Source organism: Pteropus vampyrus, unplaced genomic scaffold (assembly GCF_000151845.1).
Source record: "Pteropus vampyrus isolate Shadow unplaced genomic scaffold, Pvam_2.0 Scaffold126, whole genome shotgun sequence".
In the NCBI taxonomy this organism is placed as follows: Eukaryota; Metazoa; Chordata; class Mammalia; order Chiroptera; family Pteropodidae; genus Pteropus; species Pteropus vampyrus.
In genome coordinates, this window is record NW_011888907.1 from 1,662,146 (window position 1) to 1,673,968 (window position 11,823).

Consider the following 11,823-nt stretch of genomic DNA (forward strand, 5'->3'; position numbering starts at 1 on the left):
GATACGCATCGTTATCTCTTGATATGAAGGCGAGAAACTTCAGCTAAGTGAGACAGGTCCTGTTTGGGACTGCTACAGGCAGTGGTGTGCCCGGTCGTAACCTTCACGCTAGACTTCACGCTAGTTTTCTTAAGGCGGCGCTTTTGGGGAGATGTGATAGGACTTTTCGTAAAACTAGTTACTTAACCCGTAATCATTCTCTTCTACATTAAATGAGAAAAGCAGATAGCGTTTGTTCCACACATATTTATTATGTACTGATTATGTACCCAGCACCTGAAAAACTGAGCTTTGTATAGGATATAAAATAACAACCGATATGAATAATATATAATTGTTTACCAAAAATTTTATCATTTATTTTGTCATCCTCACAACAAACCTATACCATTAGGCAAAATAGAGATAGAAATATGGATGTAATTTTATATGTTATTTTAATTTTCTTTATCACAGTCTTCATCTTACAAAAAGAATCCCAAGGCACATTAAGTGTCTTGGTCAAGGTCACACAGTGAATACCAATAATGTCATGAAGCCATATTCCTTTGGAGTCTAAAGTTGGTGCTCTTTGCACCGTTCCATTCTGCCTCATAAATATATGTTAGCAGAGCTGTGGTGTTTAAAGATTATTGCTGAAATATCTAGAAGTATATGTAATATGAATTCCAAGAATCTTGCTGACCCTCAGGTTGCATATATAAATGAAAGGGGAAATAAATCATCCTTTCTGCTAGGAAAGCTCCGAGCTCCAAACGTTTACTCATCTTAATGAAGTGCCAACACGGTCTCACGAATTAACCCTTGCGTTGGCCCAATGGCGCCCCTCTTTCTTTCTGTTCCTTCTGCTTCTCTCTTGCTTTACAGAGTTAATACCCTTTTCATAAATGCGAAACCTGGCCCCTGCTCTCTGACATTTTCTGTTCCACCAACTGCAGCCCTCACATTCCTGACATCTTCCTCAGGTCCTCAGGACGTGTCTGGGACAGTCCCAAAAATGGGGTTGAATGATAGTTTATACTGGTCTCTGCTGGTGCTGTAGACTGGAAAAGATGTCATTTAAGATTGTGTCATTTGGCTTTGCTTAATTACATTTATAATTTTCTGGGTTTGTTTTCAAAGTGCGTGGGTTGGGGGGTACTGTCATTTAGCTCACCCGCGTTGGACGTAAAGGAGTTTCGCCCCATTAGAGTCTACAACTCAGCCTTGCTTTGACAATCAAGGCAGTGCTGGGATTTGGGCCCCTGGTCTCGGGAATCTATCGGTGGAATAGAGAGAGGCTTGACTGGTGGAAATGAGGCTGGGGAGGGTATGAATATTAGAAGGATTTCAAATGGGAAAAAAAAAATACTGTAGTCTAGCTTGGTGACAATTTTTATCTAGGAAATAAGAAAGAAAAATAAAAGACCTCAACGTGCAAAGCCCACCTCGGATGTCAGAACCACTTACTAAATTATACAGTTGGAAAAGAAGCCAATTTAGCAAAGAGATAGTAAGTTCAGAAGTGAACTAGACCAGCTTTAGCTTCATGGTTTTCTATTTTCATCCTTACATGTGTCTGGTATATTTTAGGGATTCAGTTGAAAGTTAAAAAGGAGAGAAAGAGGGAAGGAGGAAAGGAGGGAGAGAAGGAAGGAAGGAAGGAAGGGAAAAAAATGAAGGATAGAAGGAAGGAAGGAAACATCATCTAATGAAGACTTGGAGATGTCATGTGAGAGTGAAAACAATAAGGTATCTGCTTAAGTGATACCAAAAAGAAAGAAAGCCCCACGGATGAGGACGTCACCACCTCTTTCTTCTGCACAGGTGCCTAAAGAGAGGTAGGAGTAAATGACCAGATGTCTGTGGCTTTCCTGGAGCCCCGTCTTTACGTAATAATTACAAAAGAGAGTAAGGAGAAGAAAGAGGGGAGAAGAGAGAAACTGAAAGAAGGGGAGAGAGAGAAAGAGGGAGTGAGAAGAAAGAGAAGATGGAGAGAGAACGAGAAGAAGAAACAGGGGGAAGAAAAATAAGAGAAAACAGGAAAATCAAGACCAATACAGAAAGGAATTAAAAAAGAAATGTGATTTCGGGAAGAGGAAAGAAAGGACAGAGAGGAAACATTGTTTCATTCTAAGAAGCTTGTCACCGTGGGTGTGCAAGCGTTGTTGGAGAAGAGAAGGGGGTCCAGGCCATCGTGCGACTATTATTATATAATCAAGTCTAATAACAGTAATTCGCTGGGAGAGGTCGCAGCCTGCACTGTGGATGGAATCTGATTTGATGAGACTGATGCTTCTTGTATTCATGCTGCCTGACAGGGGGCCAGGGTGGTGGGACAACCCAGTTAGGACAAATAAAAAGAACAGAGGATGAGTCGACTCGTACCCCCTCCAGCTTTCCTGAATAGAGGCTGCTCCAGAATCAATCACATTTGATTATTCCCATTTATAATTCTTCCAGTCATAGCCTTGTCTTTCCATTAATTATGGCGATTAGCTCGCACTATTGTTGATGCTAATTAGACTTTGAGAGATGTGTTTGGACTGCCCATTGGTTGGCATTCAGAAAGAGGAGGGAGGGTGGGGAAGAAGCGGGGGAAGTGCCAGGGCTTCCTCGGTCCCGGCTTGGGCAGGCATGGAGGCAAGAGCAGCCGGTACTAGCTCAACCACAGAAGGAAGAAATGTCCCTGGGCGTGACCCTGCCTTCCCCAGGCTACTCTCTGCACCTGTCCAACTCTGGTTCCCTGATTTTTCTCTACAGACATCGCTCACATTCCTAACTGTGTACATTCACCCATGCTGTCCCTTCCTTCTGAAATGCTGTCCTCCTATCTTTCTACCAAATCACAACCCCAAGATCTTCCAGATCCAGCTAATGACCCCAGCGTCTCCATAGAATTTTCCCTGACTATTTTAATTCCAACCACCATCTCTTTGCTTTGATTGCCGTTGCTATCAGCAACAGAGTAGCTTTGTTAAGCACATGGGATTAAGAGTTAGCAAAACCTGCCGATTCTACTATTACTATCTGTGTGACCTTAGATGAGTTACTTCATGTTGCAAGCCTGTTTTGTCAGCTTTATAACTTTGAAATAGTAATAACACTGCCAAGTGAAGTTGTGAGTAAGACTCTTGTCCAAAATCCCATCTATCCGATCTAGCTCAATGCTAAGGACGTAGATTATGCTTAATAAGTCCTTGGAGACTAAAGAAAGAGCAGAGATTACAGCATCTTAATGTGAGAAACTTTTAGAGAAGAGAATTTTGGAGGTGGGAGGAGTTGGGAGTAGGGGAAAAAATGTAGGCTGTGCAAGATGGGAATTGCTATTTAAACATCCTAGAGTCATGTTTCCTCCATTAAAGTTTTTGTAAACATCTACCCAGGAGAAAAGAGTTCGAATAAGTTGTGTTGGGACCAGAAACTATTACCAAGGGTTGGTTCTGGCAGCCACAAAGCTGTTGTATTCTTCTTGCTTTTTGGACTCCGAGTTTATTGCTTAGAAAGAAAAAAGAGATTATAAGAGAAAGAGGAGCTTCCCGACAAGTATGACAGTGGGAAAGAAAATCACTGAAAAGTTACTATTTAGAAACTATAATTCATGGAGCATTATGGGTCGAGCGCTGTAATAGGCTTTGTGGAGGAAGAGTCTGAGAAGAACAGAGTGACTTGATCTATGTCCTGGACTTGTGTTTGTTGTTTTCATTTAATTCGTTTGACAAACACTTAGCAAATGTTGACCATGTAGCATTTGCTGGTTTTGAAAAGTTCAAAGTCACACAAGAACTCCTCCCTGCTCTCGTGGGCCCATAGTCTAACAAGAGCTTGGGCCTTCCTTGTTAAGGTCTACACTGGCAGAAAGCAGACTTTCTGTTTGCTTGCTGCTTTGCTCAGGCATCTGGTCAGGTGACTGTCCATCAGACAGTGGCCCCGGTTCTTCAAAGGAGCTGCTGTGTTACTTGCTCTGAAACCCCTGAGATCACCTGGTCTGCTGTGAGCTTGTCCCAGAATTTTAGGAGTACCTTCCTACTGATCTGTGTCTCAGGACATACCTGCAGGTTTTGATTCTTGCAATTGCCCAGCCCAGATTGATGCTCCTAATAGATTGTGTGACCCTGGCTAGCTCGTAGCTTTATTTTCCCTTCATAGATTTTGGCATCCATCTCACGCTTTCCCAAGCATTTAATCTCATTAATTCATCTAGTATGCACTCATTAAGTGCCTATTATATGCTAGGCATTGACAGTGAAATGTAGTTGTTAAACTCATAGTCTTTGGAGTCAGACCAAATGGGTCTAAAATCTATCTCTGTCTCTTACTGTTTGTGTGACCTTGAGTCAAGGGACGGAAACACTCTGTGATTTAGTTTCCTCATCTTAAAAATCAAGTTCATACAGTACCTACTTTGTAGGAATGTTGTGAGGATTGAGTTAATGAATGTAAAGATTAACGTAGTGTGAAAAGCAATACCTGAGACATGGTGTTTTATAAATATTTACTATTATTATTACTATTTCTAAGGATAAAAGGAAAACTAAGATGTAATTCTGTAAACAAAAATATGTCGTCAAATGTTTTGAGCACTGTAATAGAAGTCTATGTAGAGTTTGCTGGGCTTACAAAGGAGAAATACATTCTTCCACCTGGGCAGGGGAGGAGAAAGTGGTATGTTCAGGATGGAATTCAGAGGTAACCATCAGCTGGAGTTTAAGATATGGTATTGAAGGAGGAAGAGGGGCATCCACAGAAATTGGAAAGAGGCTTGGAACCCTACAGAGGAGATCGAGTTTCTCTTAAAAGTATCAGGAAGCCACTAATGGGTTCTAATTAAAGCAACACAAGGGTCATATTTGTGTTCTGGTCCAATTAATCTGGAAAGCCATTTGGGAAGTAGAAAGACAAGGTGCAAAACTCTTACATCACTGAAGACAAGAAAAAACTGAGGCCTAAGGTGGGGCAAGAGTGGAGCAAATATGCAGGATGGAAGGGAGGCCAAGGCTGAAAATTGGGATCAGCAGAGAGGATGTACATCGGTTGCCTTGACCTAATTGCCCAAGTGCTGCCAATCACCTGAAAACAGGGAGGAGAAGAGTTTTGGGGAGAAAATTGAGTTGTTCTAGAATTTGGATTTAAAATGTCTCTGGATCTTAAGATGGCAAAGTCGAGCAGAGAGTGACATATTGAATCCGGGCACTCAAGTAGTGGTCAGAGTTAGAGGTAACGATTTGGGAATCAATGGCCTATAGGGATAGTTGAAGTCATAGAAAGAAGACAGCTGCCTAGGAAGAGCATGTACATCGATGGAAAAGCCAAGAATGAAACTTTGAAGAGCCCAACTATTAAGTGATGGGGACAGAGGAAAAGGTATGAGAAAACAAGACTAAGAAAACTTGGTCGGAGAACTAAAAGGTCAAACAGAGAATGGATTTCAGAGGCTACTGGCAAGACTGAGAAAGTTGTTCACCTGCCTGGCCTGGTCCCCAGGTCAATGAGAGATTTGTAGACAACTTTGAAGGATTTCATGCAACTATAGAGTCAGGTCCTTATGCACAATAGCAGAGTCAGCCCTGCTGGCTTGACAATACATTTGGGAGATCCTCGGTCCTTGACTTTCTTACTCAAATTGCACTGACTACTCTCAACCTCTGAGATGTTCCTCTACATCCTCTGAAAAGTGTTAGAAGAAGAAAGATTAAAAATAATCTTGCCTTGGTTGGGCAGAACCCTGGAGTAATTACTACATTAAGACAACTTGGAGTATGAGAGCAGCATAGATATCAAGCTATAGCTTTTGGTGCTGGACGATCACTGGCATTTGGGCGAGGCAATCCTGACCTTCAAAGAGTGGGAGAAAGAGTTTTGTAAACAGAAAAGCATCCAACTAGTGTTATTCTTCTTGTTGGTGTTGTTTGTGTCAACCGAGCCGAGACAGCCTGCTCCACAACAGGGATCCAGGGTATCAAAGACAGCCTAGACCGCTCAAGATGTCTTCCAATAATTAGACATTTTTCCTCAGGTGTGAAATGATATGCCAGTGCCAGAGACCTCAATCCCGGAAGGGGTGAATAGTACACAGGGGCTGGAGGAGACAAGAGACAGCGAAATACAAGCAAAGTGCCTTACCTATCTGAAATGAGTCCAGCTGCTGAGCAAATCCAATACACCAGTCTGTCTTCATACAACATCTTTCTTATTAATAATGTAAGCATGATGGAGGCTACTATTGATCTTCGATACCTAAATCTTACTTCTCTATGAATAAAAAATGTAATAAGATCTCAGAAATAAGCTAAAGACCACTGCCTGGGTCTAAATGACAGGGATAAATTAGAGTACACAACAAAAGACTGAAAAATGTTAATGGATGGCAGCCCCAGTCTGCTTATTAGCTAGCTTAGAGCACCTCAAACCTGAAGCTGCTGGAGACCCAGCAAAGAAGATCGCTGACCTCGGCCCCTTAGTGGCCTACAGGACAGCACCAGATTCATCACTGTCAAAGGCCCAGCAATGATAAGAGTCATGCTCCTTTGGTTTGGTATACTTTTATGCTTCTACTTTTATTGATGCAAGAGAGAGAGAGAGAGTGTGTGAGTGTGTGTGTGTGTGTGTGTGTGTGTGTGTGTGTGTGTGTGTGTGTGATGGGGAGAGAGACAATGGGATATAGGTTTTTTACTTTCAGTGGGATGTAAGATGTTATCTGAAATGAACTCTGATATAAAATGAGAAAATTAAACAGTAAAATATCAAAGGAATGATGAAATAGACATAGCCAGGTATCTAAGATAAGTTATCTACTCTAGCCGTTGGTGAGTTTCATTGCATATAACCAAATATATACATGTATTCTTCTGAAGCCCATTTCTCTATATTTTGTCCCTAGTGTCATTCTGATTACTTCAGTAGAACTCCCTTTCCTCCATATGTCCCACTGTGGTCCAATCCATCAAGTTTAGGTACATTGCTTGGCTTTGATGCTGGAAAGGGGGTTTTCATGATATGTGCCACATACAATAAAGGGATGTAATGAATATAATGAAGACATTCTGTCAGCTCAGCCCTGATTGAAACCTTTCAGTGGCACCTCTGCTTCCATAGGTAAGAGCACACGTTTAAAGTATTGCATCCTTTTCCAAAAGCAGCGGTTTCCATGTTCTTTTCCTGCCTTCCAGTCTTAGTAAAGCAATTGTGTTAGCTTTCATTTTGACCCTGGAGGAGTGAGGTCCTTTGATGTCTTTTTTCTTTTTTTTTTTTTTTTTGCCTCTGATTTAAAGTCTACGAGACATGTTCAGCTTCCTAGATCTCTCTCCTCTCTCTCTGTCTCTCTCTCTCTCTCTCATTTGTCCCACTCATTCCCTTCAGAGATTCATGTCTATTGGATTCTCCCCTTCAACTGCTCTCCCTTGCTGCTGTCTTCTCTCCACTGCATCACTCTGTCTGGCTCTTCTCCATAGGCCATAGTTTTCATTCATTCACTTCGGGGCTCGGCATAGATTAAAAGAGCAATGAAGTAGGAGTCAAGTCCTTGGTGTTTATCAATGACCTTAGACGAGTCACTTCCCTGACCTCCTGGGCCTTAACATGAAGACATTAGACTAGATTATCTCCAGGCTCCTCCCAGGGCTCAGAAACAGACTTCCACCTTCACCGTTTCCTTGAAATTACTCTTTCAAAGGTTAACAATTATTTTCTAATTACAAATCCAGTAACTTCTCAGTGATCAACCTACTTGACCTTTGGGGCAACATTTCGTGATTGATTTAGTTTTCCTCCTTGAAACTCGTTGCTTCCTTTCCTTTCAGGGCACTTGATTCTCTTGTTGACTTGAGGATCCTCATCTGACACTCTTCCCATAGTCTCAGTTTTTTCTTTCACGTCACCAAATATCAAAAAATCGTAGAATGTCAAAAGAATATTAAAACCCAAAACAAAACAAAAGAAACAATAGAGTTATAAGAATATCATAACCCAAGAGTCAGCATTTATATGTGAGGTTCAGAAAAAATTATTTTTAGATGTGGTTCCACAACTTAACCACTAACGTGCCTCTTATGAATTAAAATTACTCAAAGAATTGAGAAAATAATGAATGATAATGATACTTGTTTAAAATAGAATTACCATTGTTCAATATAACTAAGTAAATATGGAATTATCTAATTAATTATTATAAAATATAATACAAATGTCGAAAGTATATTTTTATAAGAAAAGAGACACAATATGAATAATAATTTTGTAAGAAAAATAAATAAGAGTAAGCTAAAATTTATATAGAACAAGTTTCTGTAAAACAAAATAATCATTATTAATATTGATAATTAGGAAATTATGATTAATTTTTTTTTTACTTTGGGATATTTTACATATATGTGTAGTAGCATTGCTGAATATGAAGGTTCATCCAAGTTAAGTTGTTGAATTACCTCTAGCCCAGTTATTTTCAAACAATGCTAATGTTATTCATCAGAATCATCCGTAAGCTTTTACATAACAATGTGTGGAACACACCTCAGATTTAAAGAGGAGGAGCAAGGAGTTAGGATATTTAACTATGATTTTCACAAACTCTATGGATGCTTCTAAAGTGAATTTCTGTTCAAGGAACACTGATGTAAATATTGTTGTTACTTTTCAATTTTTACCTTCACATATATCTCTATATCCATCTAACCCCATTGTCTACATTTTGTAGCTCAATGGTCTTCCCTTAAAGCCAAATTAAAATAGCAATATTCTAGAAAGTTTTAAGTTAAAATATATGATAACTATTTAGCAAGAGTATTTGTAATTACAGTCAATTATTTTCAAACACTGAAATTTTATGGCCTAAATGTAATAAGCATATCAGCCAAATCATAAGAGAGGGGAAAAAAGAGAAAAAAGTTAAAGGAAAACTTAAAGAATTAAGCTCAATAATGCACGAAGCAAGATGACGGAGACAGAAAAATACGAGTCTTCAAAATAAATATGAACAATCACAAATTTGCATGTGACATAAAGCCACAAAACTATTAGAATAAGACATAGAAGGCAATCTTCAAGACACAGTAGTCGGTAAAGAATTCTTAAATATTACACAAAGAGTGACAAATTAGACTTCTTTTCTTTTTCCCCTCTTTAATTCTCATCCCCTCTCAACTTTCACCCCTGACTTATGGATGTTGTGGTCTCCCCTTAAGAACTGAGTCTCTGAAGGCAGGGTGTCTCCTCCCACATGCTCATAGGGGGCACCCGGGTATGGCCCGTGGCTCCACCTGGGGCGCAAACCCAGGACCTTCTGCATGTAAAGCAGACGTGCTGACCACAAAATTATGGAGCTACCCTTAGACTTCTTCAAATTAAAAATGTTTGCTCCATGAAATGCACCATTAAGACAATAAATATAAAAATTACAGACTGGAAGAAAATGTTACCAAACCTTTCTTCTGACGATGGGCTTATTTCTAGTACACATATAAAGAAGTCTCAAAACTCAACAGTGAAACAAACAAACAAACAAAATAGTTAAAAAAAAAACACTAAAGAAGAGATATGAATGGCAAATAAGCACGTGAAAAGATGTTCAACATCATTAACTATTACAAAATACAAATGAAAACCTCAGTGATATATCACTGCCCACCTGGCTTAAAAGAAAGATAATAAGGTTCAGTGTTGAAAAGGCTGTGGAGAAGGTAGACTGTGGGAATTGTCAGTGGAAATGTAAACTGACACAATTACCTGCAACGTATTTTGGTAGCTGCTTGTAAAACTAAACATGCACTTATAATATGACCCCAGCATTCCGCTCTTGGGCATTTATTCCCAAGAAATGGAAACTTATGCTCACAATTTGTGCGTGAATTTGCATAGCAGCTTTATTCGTAATAGTCCCAAACTGAAAACAACCCAACGTCCTTTGGTGGGTGAATCGTTAAACAAACTTGATACATCTCTACCCGGCAATAAACAGGAACAAATAAATGATACACAGAACTCAGATAGATCTTAAAAGCATTATGCTTAGTGAAAACCAATCTCAAAAGGTTATGTAGTGTGATTCTAAATATAACTTCTTCAAAACAAACAAACAAAAAAACTATAGAAATGGAGAATAGATCAGTGGTTTCCAGAGGACAAGGATAGAGTTGGGGGTGTGGGTGTGACTATTATGAGATAGTATGAGGTCATTCCTTTGGATGATGGAACATGTCTATATCCTGATTGTGGTGGTGGTTCCACACATCTACGCATGAGATTAAGTTGCACAGAATTGTGTACATAAACACATGAAAATGAGTACACAGAAGACTCGGTGAAATATGAATGTGGTTTGTTTGTAGTCTAGTTAATAGTATGGTATCAATGTCAATTTCCTGGGTTTGCTTGGACTACAGTTACAGAAGTTGACAGTTACAGAAGTTGACAGTTACAGAAGTTGAAGCAGGCTGGTGAAGAAATCAAGGGACTCTGTGTACTATTTTTGCCACTTTCTGTGAAAGTATAATCATTTCGGAATTTTAAAGAAGTTAAAAATAAGTAAATGACATATATTTCCTTACTAGTCAGCTCAAAGATTCTAGAAGCAATGACGCCAGTATCAACAACATACACAGTGCCCAGATTTTGAGTCATAATACCACTCTTCAGTAAAAGAAACTGGGGCTCTTGGAGAAATGGTTGACTTTAGGACTGGGACAGGAAATACACTAAGTGAGTCTGGAGCATATCTTTTTATTTTTAAAGCAAGACTTAGAAATAGAATTTTTTTAAAAGAGTTAAACATTAACTATAAAACTAATTAAATTTATTTCAACCATGTAAAAGAACATGTAAAAGAATAAAACAGATAAATAGAATAAATATATATATTAATATAATTATACTAGAATTTTAAATAGTATCAGTACAATTGGCTGATCTTATTTTTTATTTGCTCTAGACTCATTTCATACTTTCTTAGAGCTACAGTAATTCTTATTTGGACCTGCCAGTACCCTTCTCAGACTAAAAATACAATAAAATATTGTCATAATCAAATAGATTAAAATGTTGAACTTTTGATCGATTACTTTTTGGTCAGAGCATTTTAATTAGTTGCAGTTTATGAACTTATTCAAATTTGAGCTGTTGGTCACCAGGCTAATTCCATCTTTGTTGACAAAGTAGTTGTAAGATCTATGGATTTTGAAGACTACACACTTTTTATATAGCAGCCAAGTGACTGAAGGGAAGAATTTCAGGAGAAGTCATTAGTTTCATTCATAAAAATGATTTCTAGCATTAATAGAAGTGAATAATAGGATTTAATTTCTGTTTTAAGAGGGCCAGAGAGTAAGGAAGTGCTAAACTAACAAACAAACACAAAAGTACTAGGGGTATATCAAAGGACACATGAGTCAATCAAAAGAGCTCTAAGTAGACAAAGCTGCAACAATTACAGAAGAAAAAAAAAAACACATTGGATTTAACCTGGATTATAAAATAAAACATAAGATAAAAATCTGTACTGATACAAAGAAATGACTGAACAAATAAATAAATGGGGAAGAACAGACAGATAACCTGTACAGAAGAATTCCAAAGAATTTATGTAGATTCTCTACTCTCAGGAACAGCTTCTCACTCCTTAAGTGAGGGCTGCACATAGTGACTTCCTTCCAAAGAGAATAGTGTGGAAAAGGGGACAAAAGAATAACTTAACAGTAGAGAATTCTAACAAACACTACCTCAGCCAGGCAATCAAGATGAATACAGACAAGGTAAGTCATGTTGATAGCAGGGATGCCTGATGTGATGTGATGAGAATGGCATTTTACTTCTGTGGTCTTCCTCCCCCAAATCTTTAATCTAAGTTTAAAAAAA